Here is a 19969-nt window from a genome sequence, read left to right on the forward strand (position 1 = left end):
TAAACATATAAAACTATAGAAATTTTCTAGAAACAATATGCTAAAGCATTGTAGAAAAGTAGGTTATTAACAGGGACAGAAATCATTATGTTATCATCTAATATAATTGCTCTTATTTATATTTAAATACTTTGGCCAAACTTTCATAGGACCTTTCGGTTATTAAGGTCTTGTTTAGATGTGGAATAAGTTATCAAGTGATAACTTGTCCGGTACAAGGATTTTCTATTGTGATTGGAAGCTAGGAGTTTTAATTTTGACTTTGAAAGGACTTTGGAAGCTAGGAGTTTTATTTTTTTTTTGACTTTGAAAGGACTTAGCATCGATAATTTGGTAGTATAGCATATTTTACTTAGCATCGATAATTTGGTAGGATAGCATATTTTACTTATGAAGCGATATATCTTATTGTGAGACCCCATATAGTCCCATATATAAGATATAATACGGCATACGGCTAGACCTATTAACCCGGCTTAAACATTTTGGATGGTGGCTAGGTCCAAGAGATTAAGAGAGTTAAGCGTGCTAGGATGGGAGTAGTCCTAGAATTGGTGACTCCTTGGGAAGTTGGGGCGTCACAATTGGTATCAGAGCCAATTACCAGCCGGAAGTGTGAGATGAATTTCGGCTAAGCTAGGGTCGAAATGACAAGACCAGCGAGACAAGTCTCACATCTCTTGGTACTTGTGAATCTGAGCCTGACGAGAACGTCAAGGCTTAAAGGAGGGGTGACTGTGAGACCCCATATAGTCCTATATATAAAATATAATAGAGCTAAAACTCTTAACCCTGCTTAAGCATTTTGGGTGGTGACTAGGCCTAAGAGGTTAAGAGAGTTAAGCGTGCTAGAAGGGGAGTAATTCTAGGATGGGTGACCCCCTGGGAAGTTGGGGCGTCACACTTATTCTCATAAAATGATTTTGAGGCCTGAATATGGCATGCCATGCTAGACATAGATCACACTTCTCATCTACCAAATAAATACAAGCTTTTGTGTTAAGAAGATATGCTGAACAAGCTTTGTTCACGCATCCAAACAGGGCCTACATGAATTAGCAATTGTACATATTTTGTACACTTCTTTTAACCCTTAATGTATTTCTAAGACGATATTTTGATCTGCATTCTGAAAATGAAATCCAAGTTATTCTCGTATAATACATAAAATATATTTTGTTTCCAATCCGTATTACCAATGCATGTTAAAACAAACATAAAATGATCATATAAAAGTTAGAAGTGTCGCGTGTAGTTAGTAATCATAGACCTCGACAGATGCCCGAGCAGCCCTCTGTGATTTTTTTGTAGTATTTGTTTCCTCTGAATCCTTCAATAGTTGTATGGCAATCATTTGAAGAGGCTTAGCTCGCTCAACTTCTTTGTCCTTACTAATATCACCAACTTCAACTTGACTTTCTGTTTGTTCCACAACTTCTTCCTCCTCATCTGCCTCATCTTCCTCTGCTTCTTTTGCCACATCCTCTACCACATCATCATCCAACATATTAGGAGTATCTGGATCGCCCGCATCAATGGTCCTATCCTGAATATTTAAAGTTTCACCCATAAAACGGCTTTTCCAAACTCCGTGTTCCCATCTTCGAAGCTTAATTCGAAATATTAGTTCATCTAACTCTTCATCAACCTACAAATAGAACAACAAAGAAAAAAATATAGAGAGACTCAGTTCAGAACTTGCAATAGTTAGCAGGTGTCAACTAAGACATACTAGGACTTCTCAAGACAACAGTGTTCGCAAAATTACTAAATTAGCAGCACCTCTTAATATGGGGCGTTACAAATGATAGAATTTGATTGAATGGCTCAATGCCTCTCTTTTGGTTGTATTCTTCTTCAATAAATAGATCAATATACAGTGATTGTTGGCTGATTTCACTCCTTTTGAAAATATTAAACCAAATTCGCCGACCGAACAGATCCATGTCACCGTCATCATCTTCGTCGCCGTCATCTCCAACCTTAGCAGTTCAGTGTTTCCGAAAGAAGAGGGGAGGGGAATCAAAGATTTCCTGTTTCTTCGGACCCTTCGATCCATTTCAGGAACATTGAATCGATCTAGAAAAGTCTCAAACCAGTTCAAATCCAAATCAAATCAGATCAAACGGGGATTTCTGCGGACCCCGAATTAAAATCAAACGGGGATTTCTTCGGACCCCAAATCAAATCAAGATCAAACGAAAATTTCTTCGGACCCCAAACCAAATCAAGATCAAATAGGGATTTCTTCGGACCCCAAATCAAATAAGATCAAACGGGGATTTCTTCGGACCCCAAATTAAAATCAAACGGGGATTTCTTCGGACCCCAAATCATAAATCGAACGGGGATTTCTTCGGACCCCAAATTAGAATCAAACGGGAATTTCTTCGGACCCCAAATCAAGATCAAACGGGGATTTCTTCGGACCCCAAATCAAATTGCAAAACTAAAAAGTGATTTCTTCGGGCCCCAAATCAAATTAGAATCAAAAAGGGGATTTCTTCGGACCCCAAATCAAATTGCAAAATCAAACCGGGATTTCTTCGGACCCCCAAATCGAATTGCAAAATCAAAAGGGGATTTCTTCGGACCCCAAATCAAATTGTAAAATCAAAAGGGGATTTCTTCGAACCCTAAATCAAATTGCAAAATCAAAAGAAAATTTCTTCGGACCCTAAATCAAATTGCCAAACCAAATCAAGTTCACATACGAACCCAAAACCAAATCAAGTCCACATACGAACCCAAGCCAAACCAAGTCCACATAAAAACCCAAATCAAATCCAACCAAAAATCCAAAACCAAAACCCAAACCCAAATCAAATCTTCTAGTCCACAAATAAAACCCAAACCTAAAGCTATAAAAACCCAAAACCCAAATCAAATCCAACCAAAAATCCAAAACTAAAACCCAAAACCCAAATCAAATCCAACCAGAAATTCGAAACCTAAACCCAAATCCAACCAAAAATTCGAAACCTAAACCCAAACCCAAACCAAAAATCGAAACCCAAAACCCAAATCCAGACCTAAATCCGATCAAGTCCACAAATAAAGACCCAAACTCAAATCCAATCCAGTCCACAAATAAATCCAAACTCAAATCCAATCCGAACCACAAATACAACCCGAACCCAACTTCCGACTTGGACTCATGAACCCAAATTCCTTGAATCATGAACCAAATCAGAAACCCAAGTTCATGAACCAAGTTCATGAACTATGAACTAAAGTTCATGAACCAAACCCCGAAACCCATAAACTAAGTTCATAAACCAAATAAACCAAGTTCATGAACCATGAACCAAGTCCATAAACCAAATCTATGAACCATATCTAATGAACCATGAACCAAGTTCATGAACCTTACCCAAGTTCGTGAACCAAACACCACGAACTATACCCAAGTTCATGAACCCAATCCCATAAACCATACCCAAGTTCATGAACCAAATATGATGACCCATATATCAAACCCTATGAGTCATGAACCAAGTTCATGAACCAAATGAACCAAGTCATGAGCCATAAACCAATCCCATACACCAAAACCCATGAACCATATCCAAGTCCATAAATCAAACCCCATACATCAAACTCTATAAACCATACCTAAGTTCATAAACCAAACCTCATAAACCATACACCATACCCATGAACCAAATCCCATGAGTAATATACCAAGTTCATGAATCATAAACCATACCCATGAACTATAAACCAAATGAACCATGAACCGTATCCAAGTTCATGAACCAAATCCCATACCCATACCCAAGTCCATGAACCATGAACCAAATCCATACACCAAATCCATACACCAAATCCATGAACCATATCCAAGTTCATGAACCAAATCTCACATACCCAACCTCATGAACCAAATCCCATAAACTATGAACCAAGTTCGTGAACCAAACACCACGAACCATGCATAAGTTCACGAACCAAATCCCATAAACCATGAACCCAAGTCTATAAACCATGAACCCAAGTCTATAAACCAAGTTCATAATCAAATCTCATGGACCAAATCCCATGGACCATATATCAAACCCCATGAACCAAATCTCACATACCCAACCTCATAAACTATATCCAAGTTCATGAACCAAATCCCATGAACCATACACCAAGTTCATGAATCGTAAACCAAATCATATGGACCATATACCAAACTCTATGAACCATGCATCAAACCTTATGAGCCACATACCAAGCCATATCCAAATCTCATGAACCATATATGAACTAGTTCATGCCCAAAGTCCATCATAAATCTTTTTTTTACTCCAGCACATACACCTAGAGTAAAAATTAAATATCGACTACCTCTAATACATATACTTAGGGCTAAGTCAACTGCCTTAGCACATATAACTAAGGCAAAATATCTCCAAATTGACAGAGTTCTAAATTATATACTTAGAATTCAGTCAAATGATATCAAATGTACTTAGAGTTCATCCGACTAACCCTAATACATACCCTTAGGGTCTAGTCAACCTTTTACTCTAGTACATTTACCTAGAGTGGAAGTCAAACCAAGCTCGACTAGTCTTAACCCATATACTTAGGGTCTAGTCAGCCTTTGCTCTAGCACACCTACCTAGAGTGAAATCCATACCTGATCGAGCTCTAATACATATACTTGGAGCTCATACGAATCAAATCCGACGAACCCTAACGCAATACCTTAGGGCTTATTCAGATCCTCACTCTAGCACATATAACTAGAGCGGAAAATATATTAAACTCGGTTAATCCTGATACATATACTCAGGAATTAACCACTCTCTACGTTCAGGTAATTCGACCCACCTCAATACATATACTTGGGGTCGGGTCACATCTCCACCTTGGAATATACGACCAAGGTGAATATAATCGAACTCTAAGACATATACTTAGAGCCAATTAGACTCTAATACATAGAGTTTAATATCGACTAGGTCTTAACACATATACTTAGGACCTAGTCAATCTCAAATCCAACTAAATCCTAATACATATACTTAGGATTCAATAAACCAAGACACGATTCATCTCATCCCATCTATAAAGGTCTCTTAATCGAAGGTGCCCCAATCTACAGGGGTAATTAACAATAGATGTTTGCATCTTTTGGAAGCCATGGACTCGCTACCTGATACCGATATACATATACATACTCATCTAAATCATGAATACTACCCCACGGCCTAAAACCCATCGACCGTGCGAGGTGCGTCATTTGTGGTGGCAGACAAGAACGATGAGTATTGGGACATGCCGCCCAATCAGCATCACTAAAAGCAACAAGATACATAGGAGAGCCAACAGAAAAAAATAAGTCTCGACAAGGAGAGCCGCGAAGATATCGAATGATGCGGCGAACGGCCGCCAAGTGTAGATGTCGTGGAGAGTGCATAAATTGACTAACCTACTGTACAGCAAAGGAGATGTCAGGCCTAGTAATAGTCAGGTAATTCAGGCTACCCACTAGCTGTCGATACAACAAAAGGTCAGGAAGTATCTCGCCCTCGGCAGTGTGGTACTTAACATTCACTTCTAGTGGTGTATCAACAGATGAAGAATCTTGAAGACCAGCCAATGCAATCAAATCCTGAATATATTTATGTTGGTGTAAGAATATGCCAGAAGAGTCAGTTTGAACTTCCAATCCCAAGAAATATGTAAGATGACCAAGATCGTTCATATGAAAAGACTGTCGAAGATGTTGCTTAAGCTGAGTAATCAATAATGAGTCCTTCCCAGTAATAACAATATCATCAACATACACAAAAAGGAGGACAATTCCAGTAGAGGTCTTTCGAAGGAACAAGGAAGAGTCATATTGGCTTTGCACAAGCTTAAATTGAAGCAAGCTAAAGCGAAACTTCTCAAACCAAGCTCTAGGAGCTTGGTTTAAGCCATATAAGGAACAATTCAATTTACAAACTTCCAAAGTAGAAAAGCAGGCGTCATGTATATATCCTCATTGAGATCACTATGGAGAAAAGCATTTTTGACATCCAACTGTTGAAGTGGTCAACCCTGTGAAGTAGCAATAGCAAGAATTGTACGTATCGTAGTCATTTTGGCCACAGGAGCAAATGTCTCCTCATAGTTTATTCCATACTCTTATCGATTACCCAAGGCAACCAGCTTAGCCTTATAGCGATCTAGGGTCCCATCAGAGCGAAGCTTCACTGAATAAACCCATTTGCAACCAATGGGCTTAACATGAGGTGGGCATTGAACAATGTCCCACGTTTGATTATCCTGAAGAGCACGAAGTTCCTCGTGCATTGGCCGCTGCCAACACTCATGCTTCGCTGTTTGTGAGTAAGAAGATGGAACCGAAATGGAGGACAAAGTAGTAGAAAATGATGTATGATAAGAGTCATACCGCTGAGGAGGACGAGAGATTCGGGTAGACCGTCTCGGGGCAGGTGGAGCAGGAGCAAATGGCGGAGCTGGCTCAGGAAGGGGCTGTAGTACAGGACGCCGTGTGTACACAAATCCAGGCTTGAACCGTTCAATACAAGAAGACGTGTCATCAAAATTAGGAAGAATTGCAATTTCAGGGGATGAGCTAACATGAGCGGGAAAGAAATGTTGATTTTCGAAGAAAACAACATTCCGAGAAACACGAAGCCTCTTAGAACAAGGATCATAACAAACAAACCCCTTATGACTAGTGCTATACCCCATAAATGCACATTTAACAGATTGAGCAGAAAGCTTATGGCGTTCGTGAGGAGGCAAATGTACAAAACAAACAAAGCCAAAGGTATGCAAATGTTGATAATGAGGATGTTGATGATAAAGACGAAAATAAGGAGAGTCAAGATTTAGAGTGCGAGAAGGCAGTCGATTAATAAGATAAACTGCTGTAGATAAAGCTTCTACCCAAAAAGTAGGTGGAACTGAAGATTCAAGTAACAAAGTACGAGCCACTTCTAAGAGATGACGATTCTTTCGTTCGGCCACACCATTTTGTTCAGGCGTATATGGACAGGAACGTTGGGAGAGAATACCTTTTTGATTCAAAAAATCATGAAATGCATTCGTCATGTATTCTCCACCAGAATCAGATTGAAGAACCTTAACAACAGCAGAAAATTGAGTTTCAACGTACATGAGGAAGGATTTAAAAACTGAAAATACTTCGGATTTAGAACGAAGAAAATAAATCCAAGTAAACCAACTATAGTCATCAATAAACGTCACAAAATATTTATACTGAGCATGAGAAATAACAGGTGCGATCCTCCACACATCACTATGAATAATATCAAAACATTTTTTCGCATGACTACCAGCAATAGGAAAAGGAAGTATTTTACTTTTTCCTAACTTACAAGCAGAACAATCCAAAGAAGTACGAGAAGAACAAAAATGATCTTTATTGCCCAATAAACCAGAAGTCGACAAATAAGACAAAATTTCAGAATTAGGGCGTCCCAAACGTTTATGCCACATTTCACTTTTATTGATAATAGTAGAACAAGCAACATGTTTAGGAACGGATAAATGGAGTGGAAACAATCGTCCTACTTTAGGCCCCTTCGCGATCACCGTTCCCAACACCTTATCCTGCACACAACAACCATCACGAGAAAAATGTACATCATAGTTATTTTCTACTAATTGTCCAACTGAAAGAAGATTATTAGATAGTCCAGGTGATACAAAAACATTGTTGAAAGTTGGAGTAATATCTCCAACAGCAGTAATAGGAATAGTGTTTCCATTAGCAACATGTATATGTTCTGAACCATGGTATAGGCGGACATTGTTGAGCAAATTAACTAAGCTAGTCATATGATTTGATGCTGCAGAATCAATAAGCCAAGACTCAGATGGAGAATTACCATTACCGGAAGTCCTAGAGTTGAAAAGGCCGAAATAATCATTTGCTGCACCATTTCAGGAGTAAGAACTATTGGTTCAGCATTGTGATTGACTGTTGTTGAGGTCCCAATTGGAATTTGACCTGTAGAAGGATTGGTAGTAGAAGCTTGAAACGCAACGACCTGGCGATTTTGGGGCCGAATTGAGCAATCTTTGATGATGAGTCTAGGCTTTTTGCAGTAATTGCAAAATTTTTTAGTACAATTTGCAGCAATATGATCATAATTCTTGCAACGAAAGCACTGAACCTTACTCATATCCCTACCTTTGCCTTTTCCTTGAGCCAAAAATGCCATAGGTGTTGTAGTCAACTTTTCTTGTTCAAGAGTGGCTTGAGTGAGAAGACGCTATTCTTCACGAAGCAATTCACCAAAACACATATCCAATGAAGGAGGAGGGTGACGACTCATCAAATTAGAACGAACATTCTCAAAATCTGACCGTAACTTCATCAAAAACTGGTCACGCTTGCTAACATCATAAACAGCCAATACATCTTTTTAAGAATCTTTGGACACGGTAGCACAAACAATATCAGAAAATTCAGCCCATAATTTTTGAAAACCAGAAAAGTAATCCTGAATAGACAATCCTCCCTGAGTGTAATTTGTAATCTCACACTCCAATTGAAATCTTCTAGCTGAATGTGTTTGATTGTAAACTTTTTTAAATATTCTCACATGTCTTTAGCAGTTTTATATGGACGTAAATTAAGAATAAGTTGAGAATCACAGGACCCAATAATCCAAGACGTCACCCTAGCATCTTTGACTTTCCATTGAGACAATTGTGTGGCATTTATAGGAGCTGGAACAGTGCCATCTATATGTCCCCATAACTCCTTTCCAGTGACAAACAATTGAAATTGAAATTCCCATGTGGCATAATTCTTTCCAGTAAACTTAACACAAAATTTAGGATTGTTATCCGCCATATCAAAGTAAAGAGAATAGTTCACACCCAAATAAATTCACCAAATAAAACTAAAATTTTACCAAAATCGTGAGCTTCCTTTCCACGCCAAATCCTGAAATGAAAAAAATGCCGCACCCATCGCACCGTCACATTGATTTGTTGCAGAATCTCTGATCCAACAGACAGCACCAAGAAAACCAAGAAAACCAAGAGCAATTTTTAGGACTAGTATTTCAAAATTTCTAGAACCAAGGCTCTGATACCATGATAGAATTTGATTGAATGGCTCAATGCCTCTTTTTTGGTTGTATTCTTCTTCAATAAATAGATCAATATACAACGATTGTTGGCTGATTTCACTCATTTACAGCTATACAATCTAACTATGGAAATATAATACACCATTGTATCATACTAGTTCCAATTAATGTTAGTCAACGATTTCAAACTGAGGCTAAAGTTAAAACGGAAAACGAAACTAAAATTGATTCAGGTAGTTCAAACAGGAAGGATTGTTCATCTAGAAAGACACTTTAATTTTAATACTCCCACTTTAACTTTAGCACCAATTTGAAGTACCTGATCCAACTATTTTAACTCCGGACAGTTATGCTTTAGTTTTAACTCTAACTCGGAACCTCCGATTCATGAATTTTAACGTTTATACTCCTGCTTACCTTTAGCACTAGTTTGAAGTACCGACTTAAACAACAATGGTATATATCGAGTATAAATAAAACATTTCTACCAAACAAAAGTATNTTGTTAGGAAGGACAAACTTGATGGACTTAGTTAAAATCAAAGCAAAAGGCAAAATTGAAATCGGAGTCAAACTTTAGCAACTGATTGTAATTAACCTTGATCATACTATGTTACCAACTGAACTTAGAAACCAGGAGTACACAAATAAGCAGAACATACCTCTTCTTCCTCCTCTTCCACTGGAGGAACCCAAAGTGGCCAGCCACGTGAACGGTTAATTCTTCTTGCTTTTTGTACTCTCTGATAAAGTACTTGTCTTGTTCCATCTGTAGGTAAGTCTTGTGCTTCTAGCTCCTCCTTTAATTTTGATACTATCATTTTACTGGCAGCTTTTGGTTTCAACACATTCTGATCTGGCCCTTTGATATCTTTTTCAAGCGCTCCTCTACTCCAAGAACAACGACTTTAGAAGCATCGCCTAAAATTGCAAGCCCCTCATTCCTCAAAGTTTTCAGGAGTTTACGATGATTGATCCTCCATTCCTCTAAACAGAGCTGTTTGAAAGATGTTTCCACAGGATTGGAATAAGCGAACCCCAGGGCATCCGGATCCAAAGGAGTTTTCCCCCTGCGCGGCACCCACCGCTTGCGCTCTCCTGTAAGACCTCCCTCTGCTGTATACCTAAAATATGCCATAATACATACGACGTAAAAGTTGTAAGCAAAAGAAGAGAAGATATACCAAATATAAATATAACAACGGATATCTATGATGCAACCTTATTCTCTGATTAGCATGAGAAAAGAGTAATAAGTAACAATGTGATGATGTTCAAACAACTAAAACATAACAAACTTCATAAAGACAAGCTCCCTTATGTTGCAATTAAAGCCAGACTCTAACAAAGTAATGCAAGTGCTACAACCATCTCGGCAAATTCTACTTGACAACAATGATAGGACTTACATTCCCCTCCAAATATGCAAAATTGCACAAGTGCCATTGCATGTTATTTGCATGCATGTTCCTGAAAACCATTTGTATTTGCATTCACATTCTTGCTAGGGGTATATATTCCAATACAGACTTTGCCTGCATACCCCCACAGAGGCACGTGCATAACGATAACTAAGTTTTCAGGGGCAGGCATGCAATTATCAACTTTATAGTGGTATTTGCACAACTCATACTTGTAGGGATATCTATCAAAGCAAAATAAATAAATAAATAAATAAATACTAGTATAGTAACCATTTCTTTAAATGCTAACACTTGGATCTCTTATATTAGAGCTGTCTACTGTGTGAACAATGTTTTCTATATAATCGACCAACAGAAGTAATATCTTGCACAAAAACTAGAATTAGAAGGAATTATCAGCAATTAAACACCAGTGCAGTCTTAAGTACCGACTATGAGGAAAAAATAATAAAAGTTTTGCAAAAAAATCTTCTGCAGAAATTAACAGATTCTAGTTAACCTATTATCTACATGTATAGTTAATCAATACATAGATATTAACAAAGACAAGAACCTTTAGATGGCTCCCAGATGTTATCACAACTTAGGAGCACAACAGCAATATATATATATAGTTGGCTAGAATACTATTGATAGCAAAAGATCTATTTTGCTATCAAGTTTTTAGCTTTTGGATCAATTTCTTTCATCATTTCTAACCATTGGATTAAATATTATAACCCAATAGGGACCACTCAACCCTAAGGCGACCACTCAATCCTAAGAGACTAATATCATCCTAACCCTACAATTTCTCATTAAAGCATTAAAAACTTGATAGTAAAAAAGATCTTTTACTATCAATAGTATTCCAGCCTAGCTCTATATATATAATTCGACTACTACGTTATTAATAGCAGGAAGCACTTGGTGCTACCAAATTTTTCGCCGTTAGATCTACCCTTTTGATCATTTTCACCCATTAGATCATACTATTCAACCAACCACCCACTCAACCCTAGGGGGCCCACATCATCCTAACCGCACATCTTTTAATCCAATGGCCAAAAACTTGGTAGCACCAATGACTTGGTGCTATTAATAGTATATTAGCCTAGTTCTATACACACACACACACACACATTTCAGTACAAGATAAATGAAAACAGCAGCCATGCAAAAAAAAAAATTTCAACTTCACCACGGAGAAAAGGAATCAAGTTAAATCAGCATACAAACAAATTTTCCTGATAATAAAGCAAACCTTGCAACATAATCAATTTCAAATCCAACATCAGCTTCTTCTTGTAAAGGTTCTATCCAGGAGCTCACTAGCGTGCGATATTTCCTGCTCAACATCATTGCTCTTCGTACAATATGTTGATTATCTTTAGCCATTGCTTCCAAAGCTTCAAGCAACTCAACAGCTCTTCCTGATTATAAAAATAACCTGCTCAGAGAAGTTCTAATTCACAACAACACAAACCATTAACATAACCCAAAAAGGCAACTTTGACAAATTATGATGGATCATTTCACAAAGTAGCAAATATTTCTCAATGATGCTATAAAATTAATAGGGTTATTTGCATACACATCCCTGCAAACATAGTGAATTGCGGAAATATCCCTGCAAAATGAAAACTCCATAAGTTGTCCCTGCAAAAGTCCTAAGTTATGCAGATATGTCCCTGCCGTCCAGATCTGTTAGAAAATTTTCGTTAACCACGGTTAAAATACTTAACCATGGTTAATTATAGTGTGAATTGACGTATTTACCTTTCTTCCTCTTCCTCCTCTTCCTCTTCCTTCTTCTTCGTCGCCGGGGAGGAAATGCGGCGGCGACGGCGACGACGACGACGGTGGCCAACCCTCTTCCTTTTCCTCTTCCCTCTTCCTCTTTTCTCTTCTTCTTCCTTCTTCCTTCTTCCTCTTCCTCTTCCCTCTTCTTCGTCACCTGCGAGGGAGAAGAACCTCGTCGGGGTCGACCTCGGAAAGGCGGGCAAGTTTCGAGACGAGAAGCTCGAGGGCGTTGTTGTCGACGAGGGTGGCGACGAGGGCGTGCGCGGGGTCGTCGTGGTCGCCGAGGACGTCGGCGTCGGTGAGGTCGGTGAGGAGGGAGACAAAATCGACGGTGATGTCAGTGCCGAGGAGGCCGACGAGGGAGGGGACGGCGTTGAGGGCGACGAGCTCCAGGTAGAGCTCTGGTGCCCAGGCGTTCTTCCCTCTTCTTCGTCGCCGGCGAACCCAACCCCGCGCCACCGCCGCCGCCGCCGTCGTCCGCTTCGACGGTCCGAAGAGGAAGAGAAAGAGAAGGGGAAGAGGAAAACTTTTGGAGGGATATATTTGTGAGGGTAAAATGGTCATTTTACGAATCCACTGTTAAAAAATAAACAGATCACTAACGGATGTTAACCGGAGGGACATATCTACCTAACTTAGGACTTTTGCAGGGACAACTTATGGAGTTTCCGTTTTGCAGGGATATTTTCGCAATTCACTATGTTTGTAGGGACGTGTATGCAAATAACCCAAATTAATAACAGACTGATAGTTCTTTGCATCAAAAGCGTAAGACATAAAGAAAGGGATAAGTAATTTTTCTCGATGATCACAAGAACGTTGAGAAGACTTACAATGAGTTGCATTTAACAATCATCAAATATAGCTATAAAAATATTATAAAGCACCTTCAATAACTTCATTTATTTTAGATGTACAACTACGTTGCTAGGCGCAACATCAGAAGCAACTTATCTACAATATAAAGAGAGAGTTGAGCTAGAAGCCTAGAATACTATCGATATCACCAAGATCTTCATACTGTTACTACATTCTAGGTAGCGCATTCAAATCGACAATTAAAATTGTTAAACATGAACAAGATGAAGTTTCAAGTAACCAAAATTTACGATCTTCTAACATTATCTTTTATTGCATCAGTTGTTCACAAAATGAACAGTGCGATAGAATATCCTGATAAAAATAGAGGATGAGACTCTTCCACGTAAAGTAAATTATGTTGATCTAGATTTGGATATAACAAAAAATAAAAATATATAAGATATATAAAAAAGAAGAAACCTAATTTGTATTCTTCTATAAACCTCGCATCGCTCACCATATAAGTAGTGCCTCCACAGGTTCAACGCGAAAATTACTGCGACTAACTCAAGGTCATGAATAGGATAGCTCTTCTCATAATTCTTCAATTAGCAAGAAGCATAAGCAATAAACCGCCCACGCAGCATTAGAACACACCTTAGACCATTATAAGAGGCATCACTATATACCACAAAACTCTCCCCCGGAATCGGCAAGGCGAGTATCAGAGTTGAAGTCAATCTTTCTTTTATCTCCCGAAAGCTTTTGTCGCACTCATCACTCCAAACAAACCTCGCTCCTTTGTGCGTGAGGCATGTTAGTGGAGTAGTAATTTTAGCAAACCCCTCCACAAACCGCCAATAATAACCCGCAAGACCCAGAAAATTACGGATCTCTGCAATAGTCGTCGGGCGAGGCCAATCTTTAATTGCTTCCACTTTCCTCGGGTTAACAGATACTCCACCCTCGAAAACAACATGGCCTAAGAAAGTGAACTCACAGAGCCGAAAGTCGCACTTCTTTAACTTCGCATAGAGCTTCTTTTCTCGGAGAATTTGCAGAACAGTCCTCAAATGCTCCTTGTGCTCCTCATCGCTCCTAGAATAGATCAGAAGAATATGGTGATAATATGCTGATAAATGAATTTATCAGCATTATTGTATTTAAATCCATGGGACAATATTATGGAATCAAATTTTCATGCCATTGTTTTGGCGCTTGCTTCAAGCCATATAACAACTTGATTAATTTACAAACTTTCTTTTCATTTCCAGATAGCACAAACCCTTCAGGTTGATCCATGTAGACTTCTTCATCTAGTTCACCATTTAAAATGTTGTTTTAACATCCATTTGATGTATAAAAAGATTATAAATTGAATTGAGTGCTAACAACACTCTAATGGATGTCATCCTAGCCACTGGTGCAAAAGTGTTGAAGTAATCTATACCCTCTTTTTTGCTTATATCCTTTAGCTACTAATCTCGCTTTAAACGTTTGCATAGATCCATTCGTATTATACCTTTTTCTAAATACTCATTTGCATCCAATAGATTTTGATCAAGGAGGTAAGTCAACTAGAATCCAAGTATTATTAGATAATAACGAGTCCATTTCATCATTTACTCCCTCTTTCCGAAATGCTGCGTCTCTAGAAGTCATGGCTTCTGTAAATGTTTTTGGATCATCTTCTATATTGAATAGAATTGGTATTTTATTTAGAACATTTATTCTACTTCCTTCTACAAAAAAGGATACAAAATCAGGATCTAAACTCTTTTCTTTTCTAACTCTTTGACAACTCCTAGGTTCACTAGAAGTTACTGTCATTTTTCTTTTATAGTTAAAAGATATACTAGAATTAGTGCCGGCTACTTCTGCTTGTGTAGATTCTGAAATAGAATTAGAATCATTGATAAATTTATTTTTAAAAATTCAACATCTTTTGATTCCACAATAATATTTGATTCCAAATCCAGTAATCTATATGCTTTAGAATTTTCAGCATATCCTACAAACACATTTTAGAGCTCTAGGTCCCAATTTATTATATCTTTAGGGTCTGGAACTCTATAAAAGGCTAAACACCCCGAAACTCTGAGATAATTTAAGTTTGGACTTCTTCCTTTCCATAATTCATATGGAGATATTTTTGTTTTTCTAGAGGGTATTCTATTGTGTACGTGACAGGCTGTAAGTAATGCTTCACCCTACAAATTGAAAGACAATTTTGCATTTAAAATCATAGCATTAACCATATCGACTAATGTTCTATTCTTTCTTTCTGCCAATCCATTCTGTTGTGGAGTGTATGGTGCACTAGTTTGATGAATAATACCATTTTCTTCACAATATATCGAGAATTCCGTAGAGAGGTATTCTCCTCCTCTATCACTTCTCAAAATCTTAATTTTCTTTTCCTTTTGATTTTCAACAATAGATTTATAACATTTAAACATTTCTAAAGCTTGACCCTTTTGCTCCATTAAGTAAATATATGCATATCTAGAATGATCATCGATAAAGGTAATAAAGTATCTATTTCCACCTCTAGTTAAATGAACATTTAATTCACAAATATCTGAATGCACAAGTTCTAATAGATCAATATTTCTCTCTACTTTAGGAAAAGGTTTTTTAGTCATTTTAGCTTGAATGCATATTTCACATTTTTCTTTATTATTATGATTATATGAAATTAAGCCATGTTTAGCCATAAATTCTAAGAAATTATAATTTATATGTGCTAAACGATTATGCCACAAAGAAATAGAACATTAACAATATAAGCAGAAATATTATTATTTTTATTATTGATACCAAGCTTAAACATTCCATTACAAGAGTATCCCTTTCCTACAAATACTCCATTCTTTGACAGGATCACCTTATCCGACTCTAGTACAGCTTTTATCCTTCTTTTACAAAGTAAATTTGCATATCCAAGATTTTTTACGATATCTAGAACATGGAGTACATTGATAAGTAAGAGTTTCTTTCCAGAAGTGAAGAAAAGCTCAACGCTGCCCTTTCCTAGAACTTTTGCAGCACTGTGATTTCCCATCAACACTTCGTGACCATCTGCTGTCTCTTTTTAATCTTTAAATTGAGATTTGTTGTTGCAGACATGAACAGTAGCACCCGAATCATACCACCAATCCAGCAACTTGCTGTTGCCATGTGAAGTTCGGTAACCATGCTTATATGCATGTCAGAAATCATTGCAATAAGTTCTGTGGTTTGTTGTTCAATCATGTTGGCCTTATTAGTGTCTTCCTTCTTAAATTTCTTCATGTATCTATACTCTCTTTTATAGTGACCCTTCTTTCCACAGTGATAACAAATCCTATCCTTTTTTATCTTAAAGTTATTTGATTCAGAAAATTTTCTCTTATTTCCAGAAAACTTTTGATTTTTATTTTCATCTACTTGATTTATTTTAAAGCTATGTTGAACATCATTTTTTAGGTAGCAATTCCGAGTTTCCTCCTCAATTCTAAAGTGTTTTTGAATTTGCTCTAAAGTAAAATCTTCTGCAGTGTGTAAAAGTTTCACTCTATAATCATTCCAATTACGAGGCAATTTCGCAATAATAGCCCCTACTTGAAAAGATTCTGGAAGAGAAATTTCTAACTCTTTAAGTTTAGAAACCAAAATTTGTAACCCATGTAGTTGTTGCATTATTGATAAGTTTTCTACCATAGTAAATTCAAAATATTTCATAATTAAAAACTTATATGTGCCTTGCTTTTCAGTATTGCATCTTGCTTCTAGAGAGTTCCATATTTCTCTTGGTGATTGGATTGATGCAAATAAGTCATATAAATTATCTAACAAGTTATTAAGAATATGTCCTCTACACGGTAGTTCATCCTCCTTGCGTTTTTTACGTGCCACCCTCACTTCATCAGTATCTGCATCAGTCGGTGCAGAAATATCAAACAAATTGGGGTCCAGAATGTAGGCTATCTTCAGTGTAGTAAGTAAGAACATCATTTTATCTTTCCATCGAGTGAAGTTGGCCCCATCGAATTGGTTCAGTATCATAGAGTCTTGATTTATTATCTTGAAAGTCGCCTCAGTGTTTATCTCCATTAAAATAACACCTTAAAATTGTTGGGGAAATATGAATGGAGAGGCGTGTAAGTTTACTTTCTTTAAGGTGTTATTTGCCCCCACTCGAATGTATGCTGTCAGGTTACCAACAAATCACCTCCGGGGTACAACAAGACCGTTGAAGTGTAAAGACTGAGATTTTGACAGTGCAACTAAACTCTCTGTTGACGATATTTATGTGTGTAATTTAATTTCATAAGCACTCGTCAAGTTTCAGAAGAAAATGAGCTAGAATGGAGAAGTTACGCGATTATTAGTTTTCACTTAAAGTGAATAGTAACCCGGTTTTTCGGTGAAGCCACGGAGTAGAGTTGGCTTTCGGCGTGTATCGGACTCCGTTCTTAGCGATCCAATAGCTCGTTTTGATCGGTTCAGCTATTTTGGAACCAATGGCACTGACGGATTTCAGATCTGATGCATGGTTTCCGAGAAAAAGGAGTTTTATCAAAAAGAGGGTTTTCGTCCTTTGCTATTCGTGCATCGTGAAGCTCCTCGTGCTCTGTGCTCATGACCGGGGGTCGGGTGAGAGTTGTTTCAAGTACCTACTGCTGGTAGGGAATTCAAATTCGAGTTTGAATTAAAGGATTTCGGGTTTCCACCTAGGCCTATGTGTGATATGTGGATTAGTTGGAGAGAGGACGGATTTTGTCGCAAATCGGGAAGCAAATCGGATGAAACAAAATCGTAGTTTCAATGCCCCCGTCGTGCTGAACGCAATGGCGCTATCAGATCGGAAATCCGACGGACGAATCACCAGTTATTGCATGATGTTCGGGAAGAGGTCTATTGCGACAAATCGGAAACTTAGCAAAAGTCGTAATATTTTATGTACCGAATCACACGAAATCAGACGTAGAGAGGCGTACGTGTAAAATACTCGCACTGTGAAGGACTAAATTTCTAATAATCAGTGTAGAGGGACTTGTGTGCAAAGTTGACATTCATATATGGAGTTCCTAGGGTTTCATTATGGGAAAACCCTAACCTGGGTTCACCTTCTCCCTCAGCCAACCTCCCTGCAACCCTCTGAACCTTCCCCTTCCTAGCTGCCCGCACTCCGGCTGCCGGCAAGCACCTCCGGCCACCGGAGTAGGCCTTCGAATGCTCTCCTCTCCATCGGGTTCCACAACTTAGGCCGTGGATCCTAGGAAAGCATCCATTTGCGTCGAATCAGAGTTCGCCGGCCGAGGCTTCCCCTCCGGCGACATCCCCGCCGGCCCCGCCGTCCACGCGCGTCGCCGGCGCCGCCAGGACGCGCTGCTGACGCCCAGACCCGGAGCGGGCCGAGCCGGGGCGACCTTTGCCTCCAAGGGCCGCCGCCGCTAGGGAACTCATAGGCGACCTCCCTCGTGACCGCTGGCACCTCCGCGTCCGGCCAGAGTGGCCGCTGCCGCCGCTCCTACTGTTTGCGGCCAGCCCGAGCAAGATCTGGCCGTGGGTGACCAGATCTCTCTCCCCCGCGTCGCCGCTGTCCAGGATCGGCCGGGCCTCCTCCCACCGGCCTCCGACGACCGCTCGCCGTCGCCCGGAGCTCCCCTCAGCCGTTCCCGTGGCCCTCGGCCGCCGCTCCCTCTCCCTGCGGCCGCGCAGGGTCTGTGCAGGCCGAGCCACACCCAGCACCGCCACCGCCGCCTTCCGCAGCCGACCAGCGTGAGCACCGACTCCGCCTGGCCGGCCACACCCGTCAACCGCCGAAGACGCTGCCGCCGGAGCTCCCCGTCGGCCGGAGCGAGCCCGTGTTCTCTTCGGGTTTGGGTGCCTAAGGCATCATTGGCCGTCGTCGCCGCCGCCTCCCGTCGCCTGCTGACGCCATCCCCGGCCACCTCGGACATGCCGCACCTACCCCTAGCCGGCCTTCCCGCCGTCCTGCCGCCGCCGGCCACCCCGTGCCCTACCTAGCTCTGTAAGCCTATTTTCAGCCTGTCTGCGCACTAGTTTCCTGTTTGGATCACTGTTCTGACGACTCGGGGCTGTTCCGATGCCTCCGGAGGTGAGCACGGTGATCGTCAGTCAGTTATGATCACAATGACCACCTCACTTAGGGTCAGCGAGCTCCGGATGAGTTAATTAGATGTGTTTTAGTTTCAGTGCGCGCTATTTTGTTGAACCTCGTGTCGCTCGTACGCGTCCCACAGTGGCCGAAATGGCTCCAAAAGGTGAGCATGGCCTCCGGTACGCCGAGACCTGTCAGCGGGTGTCTCGGTTTGGCTGATTGACTTCTAGGTTGTGTAGATGGACCATAAAAGCACCGAAATCACATAAAATAATGTGATTTTGGGTAATCGAGTGGGCTTTTATGCATTTTGGTTCGTCGTGGCTGCTCTTGGCAGCATGTGCGGGTAGTGGGTAACCTTTGGACTGATTGCCCAAGGCCCCAAGCCTTTGCGGAAATCAAAAAGTGATTTTCGGAGCGTTTCCTGGCGAAATCCGCCGACGGAACGCGGGTTCGGTTCGGAATTATTCCGATGGTGCTTCCTGAGCTATTGTGTAGTCGCCGAGCCTTGTTGGCTGGTCACTCACGTCATTTTGAGAGTTCAGAAATGACGAATGAGCAACGGTGGGTTCCGGTGTCGAAATTGACACTTCCGGGAACCCGGATCCGAACAATTATCCGACAATAATTGTTTGTTTATATAATATTGTTTTTGCTGCCAAATCACACTAAAATAGGTGTTTTGTGGCAGCAGGTGACTCGTAGCTCGAGTCGGTATGTTCCGGGACAGTTCGTGGGTCCCGGCGGAGTCCCCGTACAATTACGGGACTTCCGGC

General features: G+C 39.9%; 1 pseudogene; it reads right to left on the reverse strand.

Annotated features, from left to right (window-relative positions):
* Positions 1256 to 19032, reverse strand: LOC109727558 (annotated as a pseudogene).

Source organism: Ananas comosus, linkage group 22 (assembly GCF_001540865.1).
Source record: "Ananas comosus cultivar F153 linkage group 22, ASM154086v1, whole genome shotgun sequence".
Taxonomy (NCBI): Eukaryota; Viridiplantae; Streptophyta; class Magnoliopsida; order Poales; family Bromeliaceae; genus Ananas; species Ananas comosus.